The following is a 24,111-nucleotide window of genomic DNA, read 5'->3' as shown; positions in this document are numbered from 1 at the left end:
AGTTTCATTTATTTCTGCTCTAATCTTTATTATTTCTTTCCTTCTGCCTGCTTTGGGACTGGTTTGCTGTTCTTTTTCTAGTTTCTTTAGTTGTTTGGTTAAATCTTTGCATTTAGTTCTTTCTTTTTTTTATTATAGGCATTTAGGGCTACAAATTTCCCTCTCAAGACTCCTTCACTGTACCCCATAAGTTTTTCATTTGTCTCAAATATATTTACTGATTTCACTGCAATTTCTCCTTTGACCCACAGATTATTTAGGAGTATGTTGTTCAGCCTCCATACATTTGTGAATTTACCTTTTCCTGTCTATTATTGATTTCCAGTTTCCTTCCCATTATGAACTGAGGAGGTGCTTTGCATAATTTCAGTCTTTTTATATTTATTGAGAGCTCCATTGTGCCCTAACATGTGGTCTATCCTGAAGAAAGATCCATGGGCACTTGAGAAGAATGCATAACCTGCTCAGTTTTGATGCAGTGTTCTGTATATGTCTGTTAGGTCTAACTCATTTATCATATTGTTCAAGTTCTCTGTTTCCTTGTTGATCTCCTCTCTAGTTGTTCTATCTAATGGTGTGAGTGGGATGTCGAAGCCTCCAACGGTTTTTGTAGAGATGTCTATTTCTCCAGTTTTGCCAGAGTTTGTCTCACGTATTTTGGGGCATCCTGGTTAAGTATATAGGTATTTATGACTGTTACATCTTCCTGGTGGATTGTTCCTTTTATTAATATATACTGACCTTCTCTGTCTCATAACTTTTTTGCATATAAAGTCAGTTTTGTCTGATATTAGTATAGCTACCCCTGCTCTTTTTTGGTTACTATTTGTGTGGAATGTCTTCTTCCAACCTTTCATTTTCAGCCATTTTATATCCCTATATCTAAGATGTGTTCCTTGTAAGCAGCATATGGGTGGCTTGTGTTTTTATCCATTCTGTCAGCCTATATCTTTTGATTGAGGTGTTTAATCCATTCACATTCAGTGATAGTACTGTAAATGCAATATTTACTTCCACTATTTTATTCTTTGGTTTTTTTGTTTTTTTGGGTTTTTTTAAAGATTTATTTTTTATTTATTTCTCTCCCCTTCCCCCAGTTGTCTGCTCTCTCTGTCCATTCGCTGTGTGTTCTTCTGTGACTGCTTCTATCCTTATTAATGGCACTGGGAATCTGTGTTTCTTTTTGTTGCGTCATCTTGTGTCAGCTCTCCATGTGTGCGGCACCATTCCTGGGCAGGCTGCACTTTCTTTCACACTGGGCGGCTCTCCTTATGGGGCACACTCCTTGCGTGTGGGGCTCCCCAATGTGGGGGACACCCCTGCATGGCATGACACTCCTTGCACGCATCAGCACTGCGCATGCGCCAGCTCCACATGGGTCAAGGAGGCCCAGGGTTTGAACCGTGGACCTCCCATGTGGTAGGTGGATGCCCTATCCATTGGGCCAAGTCCACTTCCCCTTTGGTTTTCATATGTCTGTTTTTTTACTCTTTTAGTTATCCTTTCTTCTATTCTTTCTTCTATTCTCTCCTCCAAGCCTGTCTCTCCCGTGTTTTTCTTTCAGGTTCTAAGGCTTCCTTTAATATTTCCTGCAAAGGTGGATTTTTTTTTTGGCAAACTCTCTTAATTTCTGTTTGTTTGTGAATATTTTATACTCACCTTCGTATATGAAGGACAATTTTGCTGGATAAAGAATTCTCAGATGGCAGTTTTTCTCTTTCAGTATCCTCATTGTATCATACCACTGTCTTCTTACCTCCATAGTTTCTAAAGAGAAATCTGCACTAAGTCTTATTGGACATCCCTTGTACATGATGGTTTGCATCTCTCCTGGTCCTCTGAAAATTTTCTCTTTATCTTTGACATTTGACATTCTGAGTAGTATGTGTCTTGGAGTAGGTCTACTCCGATTTATTCTGGTTGGGGTACAGTGTGTTTCTTGGACATGTAAGTTCATTTCTCTCATGAGAGTCAGGAAATTTTCAGCCATTGTTTCCTCAAATACTCTTTCTGCCCCTTTTCCCTTCTCTTCCCTTCTGGAACTCCCATGATACATATGTTTTTGTGTTTCATGTTATCATTAAACTCTCTGAGTCCCTGCTCAATTTTTTCCATTCTTTTCTCTCTTTTGTTTTCTCTCTTCAATTTCAGCTGCTCTGCTCCAGTATCACTTATTCTTTCTATCATTTCGAGTCTGCTGTTGCCTCTAATGTGTTTTTGATCTCACCTATTGTGTCTTTCATTCCCATGAGCCCTGTTCCTTTTCTGTTAGGATTTCAAATTCTTCTTTGTGCTCACTCAATGTCTTCTTTTTTTTTAAATTTTTCTCCCCTTCCCTACCCACTCCCCCCTCCCCCACCCCAGTTGTCTGCTCTTTGTCCATTCGCTGTGTGTTCTTCTGTGTCTGCTTGTATTTTTTCAGCAGCACCAGGATTCTGTGTCTCTTTTTGTTGCGTCATCTTGCTGCATCAGCTCTCTGTGTGTGTGGCGCCACTCCTGGGTAGGCTGCACTTTTTTCACACTGGGCAGCTCTCCTTACAGGGTGTACTCCTTGTGCATGGGGCTCTCCTATGCAGGGGACAGCACTGCATGTGGGCCAGCTCGTCACATGGGTTAGGAGGCCCTGTGTTTGAACCCTGGACCTCCCATGTGGTAGGCGGATGCTCTGTCCATTGAGCCAAATCCACTTCCCTCAATGTCTTCTTTTTTTTTTTTAAAGATTTATTTATTTATTTAATTTCCCCCCACTCCCTTGGTTGTCTGTTCTTGGTGTCTATTTGCTGCGTCTTGTTTCTTTGTCCGCTTCTGTTGTCGTCAGCGGCACGGGAAGTGTGGGTGGCGCCATTCCTGGGCAGGCTGCTCTTTCTTTTCACGCTGGGCGGCTTTCCTCACGGGCGCACTCCTTGCGCGTGGGGCTCCCGCACGCGGGGGACACCCTTGCGTGGCACGGCACTCCTTGCGCGCATCAGCGCTGCGCATGGCCAGCTCCACACGGGTCAAGGAGGCCCGGGGTTTGAACCGTGGACCTCCCATATGGTAGACGGACGCCCTAACCACTGGGCCAAAGTCCGTTTCCCCCTCAATGTCTTCTTGATGTCATGTATCTCTTTAACCATATTGTCTTTCAACTCATTAATTTGATTTTGGAAATTTGTGTGCATCTCACTGATGAGTTCTCTCAAATCCTGCATCTCCTCTGTGGTTTTGATATTTTCCTTTCCTTGGGCATGTCTTCTATTTTCTTAGTATGGCTCATAATTTTTTACTGATGTCTAGGTACCTGATTAGGATGTAGTTTACTTAGATGCTCAATTTCTTTCTCTTTCGTAGGGATTTAGTGGCAGGAGGCTGTGTGTTGCCACTGCTTTTTTTTCTTATTTTTGAATTATCTCTTTTTTTAAAAAAGATACATAGATCACACACAATGTTACATTAAAAAAAAAAAGGTTCCCATATTCTCCACTCCCCATCCCCACCCCCACTCCTCCCACATCAACAACCTCTTTCATCAGTTTGGGACATTCATTGCATTTGATGAATACATTTTGGAGCACTGCTACACAGTGTGGATTATAGTTTACATTATAGTCTATACTCCCTCCTAGTCCATTCAGTGAGTTATGGCAGGATATATAATGTCCTACATCTGTCCCTGCAACATCATTCAGGACAACTCCAAGTCCCGAAAATGCCCACATATCAAACCTCTTTTTCCCTCTCCCTGCCCTCAGCAACTCCTGTGGCCTCTGTTTTCACATCAATGATACAGTTTCTTCCATTGCTAAAGCCACAATTTTTCTATAGTAGAACAGTAAATCTACTCTAATCCATATTTTATTTCTCCATCCTGAGGACCCTGGGATGTTGATGTCCACTCCACCTCTAAATCGAGAGAGGGCTTAGATCTTACATGGCTAATGGATGAGATTCTCCTGCTTGCAGTTGTAGACTCTCTAGGGTCCCTGGTGTGGTGGTTGACCATCCTCACCTCCCTGTTAGCTGGCCTGGGTAAGTCCAACGAACCAGAGAGTAGGTGTTGCAACTCTGCTGAGGCTTAGGGCCCAGCTGGCACATGGACAGTCCAGAGATTCAAGTCTCCTGAGCATACACCAACCCCAGCACCAACTACAGGTTCAGTAAAAGTGACAGAAGAGGCATGTGTAGAGAGGTCACATCTGAGTCCAACTCCATCACACTCAAGAGAACAAATGCCAAAGTAGGGGCCACAGGCAAGGCACTGGACTCCAGAGCCATCTGCCATGGTTGTAGGACCTGGGTGTCTCCATAGCCCTCAGGAGCACCATTACCTGGGGTTATATCTACTTTGGCTGTCTCTGAGATTCTGCTGAGACATGTGTAAGTGTGACCCCTCTGATGACCTCCCGGCTCATTTTGGTCTCTTAGCCATATAAACTCATTTGTCTTTACTACTTCCCCTTTTTATTCAAGGTATTTTTCTAGTTGCATCACCAGGTGAGGCTTGGTAGTAATCCCTCGGCACCAGGGAGTCATCCCCAGGAGTCATGTTCCATGCTGGGCAGAAGGTAATGCTTTTATATGCTGAGTTTGGCTTAAATAGTGGCCACATTTGAGCAACATGGAGGCTCCCAGGTGGTAACTCTTAGGCACCCTGCAGTTTAGGCCTGGTTGAAATTTCAAGCACACAGGCTTATGAGCATAGTCATCAGTGTCAAGGGCCCATCATTGGACCATCCTTCTTCACTGGTCTTTGCCCTTGCACTTGGGGGATTATTGCTGTTCCACTGGGGAATGTGACAGAGCTCCCCAGGATGGGAACCCAGCACTACCCCAGTTGTCGAGCGAAACCTCACCCACTATGTCAACATCCAGTGAATATCCAAACACATCTATACACTCTATATGTATGCCCTGGAGAACTCCCTCCCACCCATGCATCCCCCATCAATGACACCCTGCACCAGTCCTCCTCCCCTGCCATAGTTGAACCCATCTGTGATCCAAAACTTCTTCAAAAATGAAGCCTTATATTACCAAATTCAATCAATAGGAAAATGAAATAGTAATGATAGTTTTAAAGATTAGAAATAGAATACATACTAATTTAGAAAAGCTAAAATAAAGTAAAAAGTAAATTGGGGTATTAAAAAAATGAAAAATATCATTAAAAATTTTTTTACCCTTTTCCCCCTTCCCCAGCAATGATCTTCCCACATGTGGATGTTATATTCACCACAACTGATGTATAGATATTGAAACATAACTACCAAACAGAGTTCCTTTATGATTTACATTATGGTTTACATTTTAGACTATACACTTGTATACATTTTTGGTGAAATTTAACGTGACCTGTATTCATCATTGCACAATCTTGCAGAACACTTCCATTGCCCCAACTTACCCCCTCTTCCATCTATTCTATTCCTCTCTTCCCCTCCCCTTGGGGTCTCCAGGGACAACCAAGCTTCACTGCTTTCTCTTTTGTAGGGATTTAGTGGCAGGAGGCGTGTGTTACCACTACTTTTTGATTCTTGGTTCAACCTGGATTGGTAGGATTGTCCATGCTAGTTTGTCAAAACTGGGCACTGGATCTAGTAATTAGTTGCAGACTCACTTCCTAGGGCCTTGGAGAAGGAGGCTACAGGGGCCGGAAAAGCCCTTCCTACTTTTTATTTTTTCACATGCACTTCCTTGGTCTGCCAGCAGGTGGTGCTCTTTGACAGCACTCAGTTCAGGGCCTGGTGGGAGTGTATTTGCTGCAACACAGACTGGATCAATGTGATAGAGCTCCCTGTCTGGAGGCTGGGAGCCTTGTAATTCAGACTTTCTCAGTGACAGTTCTCCAGCCTTCTGGCAGCCCCTTCCCTTATCCTGGCCAGGAAATATTTCCACTCCCCTCTGAGTCCTCAACGATCAGTCCTGGTTAGTAGAGAAGGAGATTGGAAGGGTTGCGTGTCTGTAGCCCCTTGCCGGCTCCAGAGGCAAACAATGGCCTGGCCCTACCTGGCCTGGAACGGCTCCTGGGACACAGCAGAACAAAAGTGTGAGTCAAAGGCTGAGTCAGCCTTAGGCTGTGTCCTTCTCTCTCCCCTTTCCTGGGCTGTCCTCAGTAATCAATACCAGCCAGAAGACAGGGAGATTGTGAGGGTTGGATTTCTCCAGTCCTGGGCTGGCTCCCAAGGCAAACCAGTGTGTGGTCCCACCTGGCCTGGCAGGGCTTGTGGGACAGAGCAGACCAAATTTGTAGGTCAGAAGCAGAGTCAGCCCTAGGCTGTGTCCCTCCCCTTCCCCTTTCCTGGGGTGGCAGATCCCTGGAGCCTCTTTGTCTGTAGCAGCAGGCCCAGAGGCCTGAGAATTCTAAAGTGTCCTTAGCGTGGCAGATGGTGCTGGCAGCAGCGGCCGCTGGTTTCAACTCACAGTTCTGTCGTCCTTCCCTCCTTTGTCCCTCTCTCCTCCGGGCCGTGTTCAGCCTTTGCCTGGTGTCCTAAACCCCAGAAGATCTTTTTCTAGACTGTTTCAGCCTGTCCTCTAGCTACTTTTCTGGAGAAGAGAGTTCTGTGTCTTTCTAGTCTGCCATCTTCCGGGAAGCCCCAACTTATTTTTGAATATGCACATTTGAGGGCAGGTCTGTTGCTGAATTAATTGCAATTGAAGCCTTCACTTCACAGCTCCCCTTCAGGCCCACCAAAGGCCCAGTGAGAATTCTGTTAGAAGAAAGTGGTGCCCAGGTAATGGGCTTTTGGTGCTCCCCTCAGTAGAGCAGAAAAAGTGCCAGGTTCAGCTGGGAAGGGGAAGCTCACAAGAGCCGCCCCCAGCTGGTGGGGAAGGAGAGTAGCGCCGTCCCTGCCACCCTCCCTGGACGGCTCCCTGACCCCGTTCGCAGCAGCAGCCCCCTCCCTGGCCCACCAGAATGCGTGCTTAGTCACAGGTTCCCTGCGTGTCGCACCGCCTCCAACAGAAGGCAACTGGAAAGGCCAATCAATTAGGCTCTGCCTGTCCACAGTTGTTTAACTGCTTTGTCACTGTCATCCAGGCAAAACTCTTTAAAAGCTTTATGAGTAACGCATTTCCTCCAGGGTAGCTGTCTCCACCTTCAACGTGGCACCAGCCCCACCCGCAGATTTCCACCTGGCATTTTGAGCCACCCTGTTCTGCTGAGCTCTGGCTCCAGCTTCTCCCCCAGCTTTCTTTTTTCTGTCCCGTGAATCAATGTATAACACCTTCCTTTATAACACCTTCTCAGCTCCTTCATGAGAATTCACAGAAACAAAGTGATCCATAAATGTCCATTTTTTGTTTTAAGCAATTTGAGTATGCCTACAAACCCACTAACAAATATCGCCAGTGCCACAGTTTCCCACGATTACAGCTTTCAGCTCCTCTGAGCTTCAGCCCTGAGCAGCTGCAGACTCTCCTGGTGGCAGCTCCTAAAGGCTGGAAGCTCTGCACCTCCCAGGCCCCAGTCACCTGGGGAGGTAAGCAGGTGCCGCTTCTCCTCTGGCTTCCATCTGCCTTCTTTCCTTGAGGCAGGTATTCATCAGGATTTTTTTCTTTACGTCAACCAACCGTCATAATTAGGTAGTAAGGGTAACATTGCAAAGTCACCTCTTTCTTGTAGAGCTGCCAGGTATGACAAGCCCCTCTGCAGCCTTAGAGTGGTGGTCTTTGGAACGTGTGTCTGCTCAGTGGCCCTCTTCAGTGCCTCACAGCATTGGGGGGCAGAGGTCGGGCGCCTCTGAGTCCCTCTCTAGAATGGTACCCCAAAGGGTGGACTTTTTTCCCCCCATATCATGATTCAACAACAATTCTGTTTAGTAGTACATACTCTTTTATTTAGCAAATGTATTTTGAGAACCTACTATAAATCAAGCAGCAGAGATACAAAGGGGTTCTCTCTAATCTTACTATCAGGTGAGGGAGATGGGTTTAAAAACAGTATATTCAATGTCAGGTGGCAAAGGAGAAGGTAGTGGCTGTGGATGCAGAGACCATTAATCCTAAGTGAGGGCTCATGGAAGACCCTCTGGAGGAGGTGATGTCTGAACTGCATCTCCAAGTGGGAAGGGCATTCCAAAGGGAGCACGCAGCATTCGTTGGAGATGCAAAGGGCTGTGGTAGACATGCAGGCACCATCAGCAGTGCCGACACTGGAATACAAAGTGAGGGAAGCGGATGTAGCTCAAGCAGCTGGGCTCCCACCCACCCCATGGGAGGTCCTGGGTTTGGTTCCCGGTGACTCCTAAAGAAGATGAGCAAGAGAGCGAGGTGGCGCAACAGGCTGGCATGGTGAGCTGACACAAAGAGGAAACACAGTGAGAGACAACGAGCAGGGTGCTGAGGTGTCTCAAGCGATTGGGCGCCTCCCTCCCACACGGGAGTTCCTGGGTTTGGGTCCCTGTGCCTCCTAAAAAGAAGATGAGCAGACGGAGAGTGTAGACACAGAGAGCAGACAGCACAAACAACAGGGTTTGGGGGGACGGGGGTGGGGAGAAATAAATAAATCTTAAAAAAAAAAGCGAGAGGCCGGAGAGTGGCCCAGGAGGTGAACAGAGGTGGGTCCGGGGGTCCCTGAGTGCCCTGCTGGGGAACTGGGGCTTGATACGCCTGGAGGCGAGATGTTGAGAGCATCAGGGTGACAGTCCAATTTGCTTCTTGGGTGGATGGCTGTGGGCGTGGGTGGAGCCTGGATTAGAGGGGAGCTATGTGGACAGGACCTGGATTAGGCATGAAGAACGAGGGAGAGGTATAAGTAATGCTTGGAAAGTTAAATCAGCAGAACTTGGTGGCTGACTGCCTGTAGGAGGAGGGAAAGGGGGGAGAGTTCACATGAACTCAGGTTTCTGGCTTGGATGATGTATTAGTCAGTCAAAGGGGTGCTGATGCAAAATACCAGAAATCGGTTGGTTTTTATGAAGGGTATTTACTTGGGGTAGGAGCTTACAGATACCAGGCCATAAAGCATAAGTTACTTCCCTCACCAAAGTCTATTTCCACATGTTGGAGCAAGATGGCTGCCAGCGTCTGCGAGGGTTCAGGCTTCCTGGGTTCCTCTGGGCTCAGCTCCTCTGTTTTCTCCACAAGGTCAGCTGTAGACTATCAGGCGAATGGCTCTGTCTCTTTCCCCAGGGCTCCAGCTTAAGACTTCAGCATCAAACTCCAACATCAAAACTCCAGCATTGAGAACCCTCCAATTCTGTCCTTTGCCATGTCTTTTATCTGTGAGTCCCTACCCACCAAGTGGTGGGGACTCAATGCCCTACTGACACAAGATTACTTAAGACACTGGGAACCGAACCCAGGAACTCCCATGTGGGAGGGAGGCACCCAATCGCTTGAGACACCTCAGCACCCTGCTTGTTGTCTGTCATTGTGTTTCCTCTTTGTGTCTCCTCATTGTGTCAGCTTACCATGCCAGCCTGTTGTGCCAGCTTGCTTTTTTGCTCATCTTCTTTAGGAGTCACCAGGAACCAAACCCAGGACCTCCCATGGGGTGGGTGGGAGCCCAGCTGCTTCAGCTCCAATATAAGCCAATATAATCTGATATGCCCAGAGGAAAAGACCCACTTAAAACATAATCCAATATTTCTTTTTGGAATTCATCAATAATATCAAACTGCTACAGATGAATTTTTGGCTTTTGACCTACTGTTTACACTAAAGCTAATGGATCCAAGTGGACTACACACTGTGCGAGTCCAGGGTGAAGTTACACTAGAGTCCACTTTTTCTTTCCATTCCCCCCTCCCCGCCCCCGAGATGACTCCCTCGTCTGTCTGCTTGTTGTCTGCTCGTCTTCTTTTTAGGAGGTACTGGGCGCCAAACCCAGGAACCCCCATGTGGGAGGGAGGCACCCAACTGCTTAAACTACTTCTGCTCCCTGCTGGTCATGGTATCTCCTGGTTGTGGTATCTGCTGGTTGTGGCATCTGCTGGCTGCAGTGTCTGCTCAATGCATCATCTGCTCATTGCTGCAGTTTCAGTGGCAGTGGTTTCAGCATCTGTTCATTGCAGGGTTTAGTGGTTGTGGCATCTGCTTGTTGCAGTGTCCGCTTGTCTCCTTTCAGAGGCACCGGGAACTGAACCCAGGACCTCCCATGTGGGAGGTAGGTACCCAATAGCTTGAGCCACATCCGCTCCTTCTATAGTCCACTTTTGAATTTTAAATGACATCAATTCCTATATCAACTCCTCAACATTTAGATACATTCTCTCTTGATGTACCTTATCTCCAGGCAATTGAGGTCAGGTTTTTGGCTTGTGACCAGGATTGGGGGTGAGGGCAGGAGAGGGCAGATTTCACAAACAGAATTCTGGCAAGGAAACGTGGACCTTGTTCCCCAGTTCCAGATGGCCTGGAGAGGGGCTTCTGGGGGAAAGCGGAAAGCAGCCGCCTGACACAGCGGGGAACTGACTGGCCCCAGGCACCACGGTGAGACGAGCAGGTGAGCAGCCTGCCCCGCGGCAGGTGCCCAGAGAGCCAGAGCAAGCTGCAGGTGGTTTCATTTCCTCCTGTTCAGCTTTGGACTATGGTCAGGAGCTTTGCCTCACTCCTAATTTAAGGAAACATAATTTAAGCCAATTTATGATTAAGGCCCTCTCCACCCCTCCTCCCCCCAAAAAGCAAGGCACTTCATTGCAAGTGGCTGTTTCCCCTCTCCAAAATAGTAGCAAGCGGTCTCTTCAGCAGCACCGTCCTCTTTGGTTCGGGGTCAGCAGAAGTGTATATCCCCTCAGCACATGCCTGCCCCTGGTCAGTGTGTTCTGCCCACTGGCCTAAGATAAGGGGGCCCTGGCTGTGAAGTTTGTCCAGAGTCACCGAGAGGCTAAGACGTCATTCCGCCAGGTACTTCCAATCCCGGCAGGTAAGCTGCTGTGTACCAGCAGGAAGCCCTGGAAGATCTTTTGACCCTGGTATTCCAGAACTTACTTAAATGTATTGAACTTCTACCCTGGGTCCAGAGCAGCAAGGCTGAGCAAGACACCTCCAGCAGGCATCGTGCTAAAGGACAAGGTACCCCTTTCTTTCCAAGGTTATTGTGCTATGACTTTCCTTAAATCTGAGCGTTTTTAGGGCCAGGTCAGGGTGTTTAAATCATTGTTAGAATAAGAGATTCTCGATGCATCTACTGAGGAGCTATGGTACGGGTTATGCTGTTGACGATGGGAATGCAAAATGTAGCATGTTAGAAACGTATGACCTATTTGGGAGGACAAGATGTGAAATTTTAACTAACATTGGAAGGCTGCCCAGGCAGTAGCGAAGTAGGATTTTGATATGAGAGAGAGACGGCTGGGGGCTGAAATTATTAGGAAGGACTTCATAAAGGCGGGGTGTCCCACTGGCCATGAAGGGTGGTTGGAGGGCTCTAAGTGGAAAATGGCTTTCAGGTGTGGCTTGTTAACTCTTTCACTGAGCCAGTTCTGCATGACTCACTTAATGAAGCTTAATTAATAGTTGGAATATCTGAATCTTCAATTAAGATAGACTGACCATGTCTCTAGTAGAAACTCACCTCCTGAAGGACAGCGTTTGGTTTGTTTATTGTGGGTAACTTCTGGATTGCCCCAGGGCATTCTGTCACCCTACCTACCCTCCCTCTCCCTTCCCCAGGAATCTGTTCACCTCCAGTAACTTCTGCTAAACGTTCGGTAATTTTTAACAACCTTGCACATAGAGAGATTTAGGTTAACTGTTTTTGCTTATTCTGTAAATGATAAATGGCAGAGAAGCTCAGAATCATTTCGGATGAAATAGAAGTTAGGTATGTGTCTGGGGTCGGGGCACTTTCCCCCGTTCCTCTGGTTTTCAGCTGAATCTGTTGAATCAGGCAGCCGTCACCAGCCTATGGACGCTGTTTGTGTGACTACCTGGCTGGTAAGAGCCGCAAAAAGAAATCTTTCCTCCTGAGCCCTCCTCTTTTCTTCTTTACATGAACCCATGGGAAGACTCAGGGGACCTGTATGATCTCAGCATTGGATCTTCTGTGTATCGACTAAAGAATCTGAGAGATTTGGGGGGTTTCTGGGATTCCTATTTATAACCCAATGACGCCGGATGGTAATGAAAATATTAGTAGATAATGGTCTACCTCCACAAATAAATTTGGACAGTTTCCCTGGGTGTAAGGTCATTGACCATTGAAAGCAAACAGATAAAACAAAACGGAAAAACAAACAAAACCAAGTTGTTCGCTCTCTTACCTCCCATATACCAGTCTGGCGGCAACTGGCTGCTGGGAAAAGATGAAGACAGCGACAGAGAGTATCTGTGACAATAGCGTCTGTATAGTTTGTGCCACAGTAGACCTGTCTTTGTGCTTCCAGCACCCCTTCATCCTGGGGCGCGGCAGCTTCCCTGGTGGGGTAGCAATAGGTGACAAACAACCAAGAAAAGTAGGTGTCCTGAGGACAGCACACAGCCCCGATCTGTCCTGCTGTCGTGGCCAGGCTGAGCCCCTGATCAGTGTTCTGTAGAAAGGGGAGGGCTGCCCATTTCAGAGAAGCACATACCACGAGGTGCCGTCCCTGCCATCCTCTTGGCCCTTTGCCTTGAACTTTATAGAACGTCCCGACACCTGAATTGAAATAATAACCAAAGGTTTGTGTAGACAAATCACAAAAAGCTATAAATAGCCAGCAAACATGAAACAATGTTCAACCTTTCCAGTAATCAAAGAAATTCCAATAAAAATAATGAGAAAAAAGAAACACATGTATTTGCCAATCAGATTAGCAAAGATTAAAAAGAATAGTAACCGCTAAATGTTAACAAGAGGGCTTTGGCTCACATATAACCTGTAGGTTGGAGACAAATTTGGTACAACCTGTCTGTAGAACAGCTTGGTAATGTATTTCATAAGCCATGAAATGTGTTCACCCTTTGGTCCAGCAATTCCACTTTGAGGAAGTATATCCTAAGGATTTAATAAGAGATGTGCACAGTGATAGTTTAGAACTATGCTCGTTTCAACCTGATGGTTGTAAAAAATGGCAACCAACTCCTATACCCAACCATAGAGGAGTAGGTTTATAGATTATGGCACAGAGATACAATGGCAGAGGACTATTGATGTAGCACAGCAGGCTTCATATAATTCTTAATGTAATGGAATTTATTGGCACACCGTTTTGAGGCTAGGAGAAGTCCAAAATCTAGTTGTCAGCAAGGCAATGCTTTCTCCCCGAAGACTGTGACATCTGGTCAGCAGTTCTTGGCCCTTGGTTTTGCTGTCACATGGCAATGCACCTGGCAGCAATTTCTCCTTTCTCTTCTGGGTCCCACTGGCTTCCATCTTCTGGCTGTTCCCCATGGCCTCTTCCTGCGGCCTTCCCTATAAAGCCTCCAGTAAGAAGAATGAAAACCCATCCTGATTCAGTTGGCTTCACCTTGACTAAAAAAAAAATACTCATCAAAAGGTCCTATCTACAATGAGTTCACACCCACAGGAATGGGTTAAGATTAAAAACATGGTTTTATCTGGGGTCTATAGCAATCTACAATAAATGCTAAGTGGGAAAAGTAGGCTGCAAATAGTATTTATAATATAATGGCATTTTCTAAATACCCATACATGTTTAACTGGCATGTTGAACAAGCAAGACTCATGGAATATAATCAGAAGCATCTTTATTTTTGTCTCCTACTATCCCTTTAAATTCATGGATTAAAAAATAGGCAGTTCCATGACTTTTGGGTTCTCTCATAGATAATAAAAATCCTCTTGTCCTTTTAAGACACAAAACCATCTCAGTTCAACCTGGTATTAGTTAGAATGTCCAGTCCCCAAATTATTCCAGCTTCAGCCCGAGGAATTGCAACTTTTCTCACTTTTCTCATTGCCATAAGCTACAGCTTATGGCAATGAGAAACATCTAACAGTGAAAAGAGGAATTGTGCTCCTCCCTTTCCCAGGAAGCCTCCACCTCTCCTCCCCTCCATGATGTTTTGTTTTTTGGCCATTCCAGGGTTGAAGTGGAAGGTGGATAGGAAAAAAAGGAAGAGTTGGGGAGGATTATGTAGGTCAAAAACTCTTGCTTGACTGGGATGGTTGTAGGATTGTAGGGTGACTTCCCATTCTGTGGCTTGGGCAGATGTTTAAATCTGACTCTTTTCTTTTTTAAAAATATATTTTTAGTTTATTTTTAAAATACACATAGATTGCATAAAATGTTAAATGAAAAATTTTAGGGGATTCCTATATGCCCCACTCACCACACCTCCCACTTTTCCCACATTAACAACTTATTTCATTAGTATGGTACATTCATTGCAATTGATGAGCACATTTTGGAGCATTTACATACAGTATCGATTATAGTTCTCACAGTAGTTTACACTCTTTCCCACTCATTCTGTAGGTTATGGCAAGATATATAATGGCCTGTATCTGTCTTTGTAGTGTCATTGAGGACAATTCCAAGCCCCTAAAATGCCCCCATATTATGCCGTTTTCCTTCTCCCTGCCTTCAGCAACTCCAGTTGCCACTGTCTCCACATCAATGATACAATTTCTTCCATTGCTAGAATCACATTGAGTCTATAGTAGAATACCAGTAAGTCCACTCTAGTCCATATTTTATTCCCCAGTCCTGAGGATTCTGGGATGGTGATGCCCACTCCACCTCTACTTGGGAGAGGGCTTTGATTCCCTATGGCTGATGGATGGAACTCTCTTGCTTGCAGTTGTAGACTCTCTCGGTTCCTTGGTGTGGTGATTGTCCATCCTTGGCAAGTCCAATGAACTGGAGAGTAGGTGTTGCAACTCTACTGAGGCTCAGGGCCCAGCTGGCACATGGACAGCCCAGAGATTCAAGTCTGTTGTTCATACACCAACAAACTCCAGTGCCAACTATAGGTTCAATAAAAGGGACACAAGAGGCATGCGTAGAGAAGTTTTATCTGAATCCAACTCTGTCATACTTGGGAGCACAAACTCCAAAGTACTGGCAAGATACCAAATTCCAGAGCTATCTTCCATGACTATAGGACCTGGGTGTCCCCCTAACCCTCAGGAGCCCCACTATTTGGGGTGGTATCTACTTTGGCAGTCTATGAGATCCTGCTGAGAAGTGCATAAGCGTTACCTCTCTGATGACCTCCTGGCTCATTTTGAAGTCTCTTAGTCATATAAACTCATTTGTTTTTTACCATTTCCCCCTTTTATTCAAGGTCTTTTTCCAGTTGCATCACCAGCCAGTGGCAGCAAACCCTCAGTGCCAGGGAGGTTCATCCCCGATGCTGACTCTTTTCTTGATTGTGCTTTCATGGGATTTTCAGAGCTACCCCATGGCCACGTAGGGACTGTTCTCCTGCAGCTTTCTTGAGGCAAGCGATGCGTTTTCCCCTGCTCTTCACTAAACCCTCCATGTATCTGGGAATCCAATGATTCACTTGCAACCTCTTTTTACAAAGACCTTATTACAAAGGTTTCTTCACCCCTGGAACCAGCTCTATTGGAACATGAGCTAAGAGAACTCCATGGTCCTCAGCCTCCCCAGTAGCCTGTGTCTTGTCCCCGAGAAACCCTCACACTACTTTTGCCTGGAGAAACCCTGGGAGCGCAGACTAGTTGCCAGCTAAGCCATCTTCCTTTGCTCTGCAGTCACAGCAGCTGGCTGGCCACAGTTTCTCCAACTTAGACTTCTCTGGCAGGGGTTACTGTCTTTCTCCAAAGGTGTGTATTTTAAACTCTTCCATTAGTCCTGTTGAAGCCCCTCTCTCTAAGGAAAGCCTCCTCGTAAACCCCCCTTCTGACCTAATGTGGGAAAGGGGATTTGTAATCCTACTAAGGGAGCTTTGGCTTTTGTTTGTCTTCGTAAATTCCACCAAGCATGTTCTCCTGATGGTTTTCTCACAACCCACTTGGGTTTCTGGAATCTCTTGTTTACGTGCCTTGGCTGAAAGTGAGACCGGCAGAGTCACAGCGTAACATCCTGTCACCCCTTAAAACGCTTGGAGGGTGGACACACAGCGGTATCTCTGATTGTGGGGATTATGAGTAATTGTTTTTCTTCTTTGAGCTTTTCTATAATTTCCAAGTCTTCTGCCTTGAAGACAATTTTACTTTTATCATTAGGAAAAAAATCCACTTAAGAAATGTTTATGAGGGTAAAGCAGAGTCAGTTTTGTGGGCATTTGAAATTTTACATCCCAACACTGAGGAAGCCCTTTGTGAACAGATTCTACCTGTCGCTTATGGCTGGGTGTTTTAAGTAGGCTCTCTAAGGTGACAAGAAACATACACACACTAGCGTCTGTCCTGTGACCATTGTAAGGATACAATGGGGACCTAAGGAAACAGCCTCAGTTCTGCACAGGCAGGGCCCGGGAACTGGAGTGTGGACCAGAACCCAGTAGCTGGTCATCGGCCAGGCTTGTGGCTCAACCACCTGCTCTGCTCGGCTTGTCCCGCTTCACTTCCCCTGCCACAGCGGATTTCTCCTTGCATCTCTCCTCTCAGCCTCATGGCCCCTGCCTACTCTTGACTGTTGCCTCATGGCGTCTACTGTCGCATGGAACTGCGTAACGCCTTCCTGCTCTGTGCCACTCAGCCTCTGTGTCCCCGGAGGCTGCCTTATCTGTCATCACAATTTCAGGACATGCCCAAAGGAAGGCCATGGTTAAGTTGGTAAATCACTCTCCAGAGTAGAGCACGTCCGCTGGGCAGCATTCCTGCTCATGTTTAGCTTTTTGGTCAAGCACAAATCTCTGATTTAGGTGCTTGGGTCCAGGAATGTAAGAAATTTTGGATTATATGACCTAAGGCAGAGCAATCCCCATGACCACTTTGCTATGAGTGGGACACGCTTTCAATACCTGATGGGCTGCGAGTTTACTAGAAAAGTGGTCCATGTCCCTCGGAAAGACATGCCACCATGCTTAATTCATTACTTCTGTGTCTCAACTGAGGCCTATTTCCAAATGTCAGCAAAGAGAACAGAAGGGCCAGAATGATTTAAAACAAAAAAAAAGGGGGGGGGGGAGCTAATTGGATATCACTTTTTTCTATGCCAAACATTTCCTTATTCTACCTGAAAGAAAATGAACATTTTCCCCAGCAAGGTCAAAGTGAGTCAAAATTAAATAGACTAAGACTTTAAAATTTTAAAGTCACTTAATAAAGACTAGGTCGAACTCAGGTACATATACCAAGTAAACAGTTTTTTTCATTTCCACTTTTCTTCTGTAAAATGCACCTGGCATTGCTGTTTCATTGCATTGGCATTTCTTTTTGATTTTAATAAATGGGTTCATCGTTTATAGACTGAGTACAATTATTCTGTTCCTATTCTTGATGCACTGAGATACATTCATTTAGAGTACATAATGTCCTCCTTTGTTACATTACCATTTTTATTGTGTTACAAATCTTCATTTAGGCTTTTCCTCCAAAAACCCACTGAGACTTTATGATAAATCATTTAATACATTATGAAGAATGATCACAAATTTTGCCTGCTATTGAGATTGAGGAAGAAGAATTTAGATATTAGAATCTGTAAATTAAAATGATAGCAAATAATAACATGTAACAAAGACATCAGACAAATATGTTTTACACAAATGTTAAGCTTCCATAAATAAGTTACATAATTGGCAGGTGCATTTGCATTGCTGGCATTACTTCATCTCACTCGGGGTGCATATTTTGTTACAGAATCTTTTTAGGAGTATATTTTGGTAAATAAATATAACTACCCCTAAGGACAAAAACTTAATAAGCTCTTCCGGATGAGATAATACCGTATAAAAACAATATGTGTTTTTTGGAAATAACAGTTCAGCAGAGTCCTAGTTCTAATGATAAAATTTAGTACAAGGGAAATCTTCAAAATAAGATTGGGATGTGATACTATAGCAACTTCTGATGAGATAGTGTTAGATTCTCAGGTCAATAAATGGAAAAAAATAGTTTTAAAACAATGCTGATCATTTGCTAGCAAGGATGTGGAAGAGGCAGCAACCATTTGAATAAGGGTTACTTCAAAAAGTTAACTTATTTTGAAAATATATTACAAACTGTAATCCAAACTGATGAGCTTGCATGGATATCAACATCAAACTTACTTAGACCCAGCCAATGAATCCTTCTACAGTAGGTATTGCTATATGGACTGTTGGGTATATACATACAACGGAATACTACTCGACTTTAAGGACAAATACACTACAAGCACACGTGATAACATGGATGAATCTTGAGAACATTATGTTGAGTGAAGCAACCCAGGCATTGAAGGACAAATACTACATGACCTCAATGATATGAAATAAGTAAACCAAGCTGCCTCAGAGAGCTAGCAACTGGATGATAGGCTTACAGGAAATCAGGGGGTAGAGGAAGGATGTAAGCTGACACCTACATGGGTGAAATCTATGATAATCTGGAGGCCTCTCCTGTTACTTTTACCAGAGCTGTAGTTGGTGCTGGGGTATAATGTATGCCCGGGGGATCTGAATCTCTGGACTGACCATATGATAGCCAGGCCCTGAGCCTCAATAGACTTCAGTTCCTACACTCTGGTTTATTGGACTTACCCCACTCACCTAACATGGAGTTGAAGAAGGTCAACCACCACACCATGGAGCCAAGTGTGCCCACAACTGAAAGCAGGAGAATTGCATCCAGCATCTGTGTGGAATCTAAGCCCCCTCTTGATATAGATGTGGAGTGGACACAACCATTCCGGGGTCCTCAGGATAGAAGAATAGAATATGGATTAGAGTGGACTTACTGATATTCTATTCCTGAACTATTGTGATTAGTAATTGAAGAAAACGTGGCGTTGGTGTGGAGAAAATGGCCATGGTGGCTGCTGGGTGTGGGGAATGGGAGGAAGAGATGAGATGTGGGGGCATTTTCGGGACTGGAGTTGTCCTTGGTGATGCTGCAGGGACAGTTACCAGACATTGTATGTTCTCCCATGGCCCACTGAGTGGACTGTGGGAGAGTGTGAGCTATGGTGTGGACCATTGACAATGAGGTGCAGCGGTGCTCAGAGATGTATTCACCAAATCCAATGAATGTCTCATGATGATGGAGGAGATTGTTGCTATGGGGGTGGGATGAGGGGGGTGGGTGTATATGGGAACCTCATATTTTTTTTAATGTAATATTAAAACAATAAATAAAGACCAAAAAAAAAATCTCTGCCTGCCCTGATGGGAACCCAGCAGTGGTACATTCGTGGTGGCACATTTGGGAAACCTGAAGGCATTATCTCAGCATTCTGGGTCCTAAAGAAAACTCAGTAGCTACTGGAGGCCCATCTTAGGTTCCTCCTGGCTTACAATTTGGACAATGGCAATGGGCGGCAGGAGAGGGTCACACTGTAGCATTAAGTTCCTTATAGTTAAAGCTAACTCCAGAATTTGGCTTTGGGGTCTCTAAGACTGCATGAGACAGAAGGTGAATTAATTTGAATACAATAATTGCTTGATTTTAATACACTTATAGATTCATTCTGGGTCCAGGCAGAAAGTTTACAAGACTACATTGTTGTTTTGCCGCCATTAACATTTTCCTGTAACCATGTGGAACTGCCTGAAATCCTCAGAGACTGCTCCTCTGTTAGAAGAATTAGCTAAACTACCTGATTATGAGAAAACCAACGTTCTGCATTCTGACTGATGAAAACGAAGGAGGGGTGCACTAGCTCTGCATGTGACCAGTCCTGTCTTTTTACCCACCTTCTCCGGATGAGTGGTACAGCCCACGTGATCAGAATGTAGGATGCCAGTCCTTTTTGGAAAGAAGCCATGAAATCTAAAATAAGCAAGCCAGAGGTGTTGAGAGCATTCATTTTATCAATTACTGAGTTTGGTTTGAGGGCTGGTGCCATTATTTTGTTGCCTCTCTTTGAGTTCTAATTTGTTGTTGCTTTCTTTAGATCAGTTTATCACCTTCGCTCTGGGCTCCCAGGCCTCCAGCCTTCCCTCTGGAGTTTACCTTAACTGTTAGGGGAAGGGCACATTTTACTCCAACAGTTTGCTTTTTCTAATCCCTGCCCTTCCCTGAGCCTTGGCTGTGGGCTGAGCCAAAGAGCAGGCTCTGATGTCAGGGGAAAGCGCTCTAATAACCGTCTTTTCAGAAGAGCAACAGGGAGGGGTGCAGTCAAGCCTTTGAAAGTGAAGCCACCGTGCAGCCACCGAAGAGCAGAGCCTTTTGTTTCCTCTGCTCTGCCTCTTCCTGGCTGAGAACTCACAATAGTTGTCCTAAAGTTTTCCCAGAGAGTATGAACAATAAGAAATCTGTACCTGGAAGTATCGCCTGTCTGGAGCAGGAAAACAAATAGGCAACACTTTCCCAAGCTGCTAAGTCTCCCTTAAGGCCCAGATCTTTGAAAAGGTCCTTGCTTGGACTTACTGATCCATTCTCCATTTATGACATTAAAACCATGTTTAGGCTTTTTTCCCTCTCTCTGTCTTTTTTTTTTTTAACTGTTACATTAAAAAAAATATGAGGTCCCAACATACCCTCCACCCCACCTCACCCCACTCCTGCCACATCAACAACCTCTTTCATCATCGTGGCACATTCATTGCATTTGGTGAATACATTTTGGAGCACTGCTGTACCGCATGAATTATAGTTTACATTGTAGTTTACACTCTTCCCCCAGTCCACCCAGTGGGCCATGGCAGGACATACAATGTCCAGCATCTGTCCCTGCAGTAACACCCAAGACAACTCCAGGTCCTGAAAACGCCCCCACATCATATCTCATCTTCCCTCTCCCTACCCTCAGCAGCCACCGTGGCCACTTTCTCCACATCAATGCTTCAATTTCTTCCATTACTAATCACAATAGTTCCATAGTAGAATACTTGGGGCTACAGTTGCGTCCCATGCACTCCGTTTGTGCTTTCCTGTGTGTTATGGTTGCCGGGCAACCTGAAACAAAAATATGTTCAAGTTCTTGTGGGGGAGGAAAACTTCTATGCCGCTTTGATCACCTATAATTCAAGAGAACCACTTTTGCAAGATGCAGTGTAGTTCACAACTATTTCTATACACTTATTGTTTATGTATGTTTATATATGAGTGGAGGTACTTCAATAAATAAATAATTAAAAAAATTTTTTAAATGAATCACCACTTGGGGGAAAAAAAAGATTCAGTGTAGTTGAACAGTTCATTCTGGAGTTCACTGATGATGGAACCTGTGAGACTGGGATAGGGAGGGAGATTTTGGAAATATTTGGCAAGAGGTCCTTGAAGCCAGGAGCAGACAGTTGATAAGATCAGGATACTTACCTGCCTGGAAGGCAGAACAGGGCATAAGGAGGTGCTCGCTTATAGGTAAGTCGGCAGTAAAAGAAAACAGGTATGTGATTGGAAGCCAAGGAAGTAATAAAAGTGGAGTAATAAAAATGCAAGTGAAAAAAAATGCAAGTGAGGTGATAAAAAAGGAGGGAAGAACGGACAAAAGGAGGAAGCTGATGCCCATGGCAAGGAGAGCTGGTGAGGAGGATTGTTTTGAGAATGTGGAAGCTGCAAATCCTGTTTTCTGGCTTAGGGGCTTGTTTGTTTTCAGACTGTGTATAACTGCTCTCTCCTCAGGTCATATTTGGATTATATTACCACCTTTTGAAAGGGCAAACTGTCTCTTTAAGCTTATATATCAGTTACGCAGCTTATTTGTGGGGTTATATATCTCACATATATAAGGTTAGGAGGACATGGGCTTTAGAATCAGAGGTATGAGTTCACATCCAGTTCAGTGACTCCCGAGCCCAGTGCCCTCTCTGTAAATGAGTACTCAACACCTCTGCATTGTCGTGGTAACAATAAGCAAGATCGCAAAATCCTTGGGAAATAGTAGCAGCTCTGTAAATATAATCTGTTGTTATTTTCTATTGTTTTTTCACTTGAAGGCAGAGAGCTTGACCAGTTTATCTCTTGAGGTCCTATTCTGTTTTATAAGATTTCACAATGATTTAAATATGACGTTGTAATGCTGAGTTTTTTCACTGTAGATTTTAGACCAGAAGGTATCTTTGAGATAATCTTGTCTGGTCCCACATTTTTACTGTGCAAAGCAAACCATCCCAAAACTTAAAGGCTTACAACTTCTCTTTATTAGCTCACAATTCTGTGGGGCAGCTCTTTGGTCTGGGCTCAGCTGGATGGTTCTTCTGCTGGTCTGATGGATTCCTCCATTTTCGTTACTTCCTTGGCTACGTGGCTTAACTCACAGCTTGGTGATAAGTCCAGCTGGGCCTCTCTCTGCACACAATCTCATCCTCTAGGAGGCTAGCCCCAACTTCATGCAGAAGTCTCAAGGTTCTAAGAGTAAGAGGGCAGAAGCTGTGAAGCCTTTTGAGGCCTAGGCTTAGAAGTCTGACAGTTTCATTTTTATCACATTCTGTTGGTCAAAGCAAGCACAAAGGCACAAAGCAAGCACAAAGCCCCAGATTAAAGGGGGTGGAGGAAGAGACTCATCTTTTGATGGGAAGAGTGACAAAGTCCCACTGAGGAGGAATATACAATCAGGGATGAGAGAAATATTTCAGGCCTTCTTTGCAAATTATCTACCACATTATCTTTTGCAAAGGAGGAAAATAAAGCCAAGAAGCTTAAATATTTGGCCAAGATCATCTAGCTAGAACCCAACGCTAGTCCATTACTCTTTCCACTATGTGATGGTACCTCAAGAATGGGCTGGGATTTGATTATCAGGGAGTAGACAATGGGCAATAAACAAAGAACTATTGTTTACTGAGCACATTCTAAATGGCTAGTACCTCATTAGTCATGGAAATAAAGGTGTGGTCAAAGGCTTGCTTAGAATAAAAGTGAACAAAGAAAAGTGAGGAGCAAAGGTCAGCGAGGGCACAATTGGGAAAGAGAAAGGAACAGAGAGGAAAGGTGGGATACGTTAACTCAAGGCTGGAAAATAAAGGAAAAAGAAATCTAACTCAGGAGGAGAACTCTAAGAGGAGACTTGTTCAGGGGGGGTGTTTGGATGGAACCCAAGGCAGCCCTCCTCAAGCTAAGATTCATATGAATAAGAAAGGGCGTTTTAATCTGAAAGAGAGGGCTGCAAGAAAAGATCTGATTTAATTTAGTCAAGTCCATCAGCCTGGGGGAAATCTAATTAAAACTGTAGACAACAGTCTATTGTGATATGTTGAGCCAAGCTGGACTAAGTAACCAAGCTGTGTACTTGCAATTTACCTGTATGTATGTCATTTGTAACCCTGAGGGGCGTCACTTTATTGGCATGAAGTGCCAATGCCTGGTTGAGTTATAACAAACCAAAACAGATGACAAAGAGCTCAGAGCAGGTTGGTTATGAACTTGGGTGAATTCCACTTAAAAATAAATGCTGTATCTATCAAATGGAGGCTAGCCAAGGCATAAAACAATGCCCTCTTGAGTTTCACATGTCATTGCACCCCACTTTATGTTCAGAATGTTTTCTTGCTGGTTTTGAGCTTATGAGATATCAAATAAACAAATGGGTCTAAACCACTGCTTTATGATTGTTGTGTTCTTTTGAGTGCAAGAATATCACTCAACCTTCATAAATATACAAGCTGTATCTATTTTATAGTAGAACTCTTGACTGTATAGGCTAATGAGATGAGTAACAAGTACCCAGAAAATTTAGACTTTTATGTTCATCCATATTTTCCTTTTGTGGGTCCCTGTACTTCAAAGGCCAGAACTATTACTGTCTACTTCCTTCATTAGAGGTAAACACAATGTCATTTTTTTACTACCTGAACCTGAATTTTCTGGCTCGTGGCTATAAAATTCAAGGATCACTGTTCAAATATTTCTCCTGTAAGAGCCATTTAATTTCTTCAAAATCTTGCCTCCTTCTTGTATCTCCATGAAGCTACTGTTTGCATTTCATCTATTATTGTCTTCAAGAGACAAATACTAGCACAAACACATCTACAAATGCATTATGTTTTACCTTCTCTAGCCCTAGCCAGAATGAGGTTTCTATGACCCAACATTCAAAGTTTAATCAAAACAAAAAACCTGGGGGAAACCGTGCAAGTGAGAAAAATCACGAGTTCATGTTTTTATTAAACATGTCTCATCCCAATGAAAAACTTTGAGGCACTGATTCATAAAAATGACAAAACACACAATTGCAAAACACAAAAAATTAG

General features: G+C 44.5%; 1 protein-coding gene across 3 annotated transcripts in view; it reads left to right on the top strand.

Annotated features, from left to right (window-relative positions):
• Positions 1-24,111, top strand: part of EXPH5 (exophilin 5) — a 98,693-nt gene that overhangs the window by 36,962 nt on the left and 37,620 nt on the right. Inside the window, exon 1 of one of the 3 annotated variants that reach the window (XM_004470854.4) lies at positions 10,281-10,423. The exons of 1 other annotated variant lie outside the window; for it this stretch is intronic. The gene's annotated coding sequence lies outside the window, so the exon portion shown is untranslated. One more of the 3 variants, XM_058289254.2, reaches the window with a different exon arrangement.

The sequence above is a fragment of the Dasypus novemcinctus genome, chromosome 27, assembly GCF_030445035.2.
Source record: "Dasypus novemcinctus isolate mDasNov1 chromosome 27, mDasNov1.1.hap2, whole genome shotgun sequence".
Taxonomy (NCBI): domain Eukaryota; kingdom Metazoa; phylum Chordata; class Mammalia; order Cingulata; family Dasypodidae; genus Dasypus; species Dasypus novemcinctus.
This window is presented reverse-complemented; position numbering and strand designations above follow the sequence as displayed.